The following is a 2,299-nucleotide window of genomic DNA, read 5'->3' on the forward strand; positions in this document are numbered from 1 at the left end:
CTACTACTTTTTCCATTATAATATCTATGCTTATATTGACTAAAATATGCATATCTATACTTGGAGATTCTTAGTACCAGGCGTTTATTCAAGGCATTTCAAGGAAATTCACCTTGAAAGGCATTCAGAGGAAATGTTGGCTATAATTTGTAGTGGTTCTGGTTCTTCGTAATTGTGAGTGAGAGTTAAAGTTATTTGACAAGTTCCTTACTGATAATGTTCTGGGCCTTTTCGGCCCAACCTTACCAAGTTTGTGTGGTGAGCTAGAAGGAGAATTACTGGGTTTATCATGAGATACATGTAGTTTGCTATGGGCAATAGGGTGTTCATCTGAGATATCCTGAGAGTCTGTAACACATAATTCCCTTGTTATACAGGTAGACACTATTGATTCGGTTGTTGAACTTGACTCAAGTAAAGTGATAGAAGGAAATGTTGAACTAGGATTGCTAGTTGATAATTGTGAGTAATCACCTGAAAGTGTTGTAGAAGTGAGTGAGGGAGGAAGAGAGGGAGAGAGAGGTGGAGGGAGATCTGGGATATCCTGAGAGTCTGTAACACATAATTCCATTGTTGTTTCATAGGTGGACACTATTGGCTCGGTTGTGGAACCTGAATCAAGTAAAGTGATAGTATTTGTTGAAGGAAATGTTAAGCTAGGATTGCTACATAATAATTGTGAGTTATTATTATGAGAAAGTGTTGTACAAGGGAAAGAGGGTGAAAGAGAATTGTGGGAAGAAAATCTGCCACTGCATGCACATCAGTTGAGTGGGCTGTGGTTGGACTAGTTGCACTGTAGTCCCATGAAAACTGCGATGTTGTTGTCCACTATACACAGCTGCGTGACTCTGAAGCATGTCAAAGTTATCCACTGATGCTATGGTGAAAGCACTAGGGTTTAAGGAATCCCAAATATTAGCTTCTCGTTGTTTTTCAGCTTCATTGGTAACTAGTCTATCATGTGTGTCAGTAGATGTGACACAACCTAATCTGTTAAGTATTTTAATTAGGTTTCGTGAACCACCATTTATCTCAGCAACATCAGCTAATATGTGTTGAATTGGAGTGTGCATTTGTGGATTGATACATGTTAATAATAGAGATAAAATAAATGCACGGCGAATAATTCTAATTTTACTGCTTAACTCTGTTTTGCCTTTGGCATTGCTTGGTTGAGTAACTAACTCTAAAAATAGATTTAAGTGAGGATTTACATCCTTTAGAAAACTTGTAATGGAAAAACTTGAATTCTCATTTTCTTTAGAGCAGTTACTTAGGCGATGAATTTCCTCTAACAGCAACTTGTTAACTACATGACCACAAATTTGCAATTTTCACTATCCTTCTCTTTTGTTTTTTCAGCTATGTACTCTGTGTGGTCTGTATCATGTTTAACAGCTCCTAGAGCCCATGATAAACTTACAAGTAAGTTACCATCTTTGTGGTACAGAATTGTCCCGTATTTCTTATGTATACATGCATACAACATGTATCTATGCAAATACAGTAACAATTGGTTGAGAAGCCACCTTGAACTAAACTTAATTACTGAGTTACCAAATTCAATCTCCAATGAAACAGATGATATGCTTACTTTGATTTCTTCTCCTGTATAGGCTTCAAGAAACACTGTTCCTGCTGTTGTAAGTAAGTAAACATAGCTCTATCTTCGATTAGATTTTTTGAAACAAAGAGAACTGTGTGAAGAATTGACTGGGTGGCTTTATCTTCACAGTCTTCAAGCTCTTTAACCCAAAAGGCCAAGTTCTGAGGAAGAGTTGGATAAGGTGAGTTGTTGTCAGTTGAGGAGATGATAGAAACATGTAGCTTATAGCATGCTAAGCATATGTAGTCATGTGGCTCAATTTGTACAGGTGCTAAACTGTCCAAGGTATTAAAATATTGTGTAATGTAGCAAGCATCAGGACAGTGATGTGTAAAGGAACAGGATGGTTTGGGATATGCACCACAGAATGCACAAGGCAAAGGAGGGCAATTTTTTCGATGCATGTCATTATAATGAGCTGAACAAAAGTAAATTTCATTGTTACTCGAAGCAATACCAGCTAGCTCTGCTATCGTCTCGACTGGAGCAAAAGAAGCTTTCTTAATATTATCATTTTTATTTTTGCAGTCGGGAAACATGCATTTATGTGTAGACTTTTGATTTAATAAATCTCTTTTCCATTTAGGAATGAACTCAGGATCCTGAGAGTGACGTTTACCTTCCAGAAACTCTTTGACACAGATACTTGAGTCAGCTGGTGGTGTTTCTTGCAAATGCATCACAAAGAAT

The 2,299-nt window shown here is 37.2% G+C and overlaps 1 long non-coding RNA gene across 1 annotated transcript; it reads left to right on the forward strand.

Moving 5' to 3' along the window:
- The first annotated feature begins 379 nt into the window (after positions 1-379).
- On the forward strand, positions 380-1,399 carry LOC109589973 (uncharacterized). Its single transcript, XR_002189034.1, has 3 exons — positions 380-462; positions 585-678; positions 1,366-1,399. It is a non-coding gene; the product is annotated as an uncharacterized LOC109589973 (long non-coding RNA).
- The last annotated feature ends 900 nt before the right edge of the window (positions 1,400-2,299 follow it).

This window comes from Amphimedon queenslandica, unplaced genomic scaffold (genome assembly GCF_000090795.2).
Source record: "Amphimedon queenslandica unplaced genomic scaffold, v1.1 AMPQUscaffold_10662, whole genome shotgun sequence".
Classification (NCBI taxonomy): domain Eukaryota; kingdom Metazoa; phylum Porifera; class Demospongiae; order Haplosclerida; family Niphatidae; genus Amphimedon; species Amphimedon queenslandica.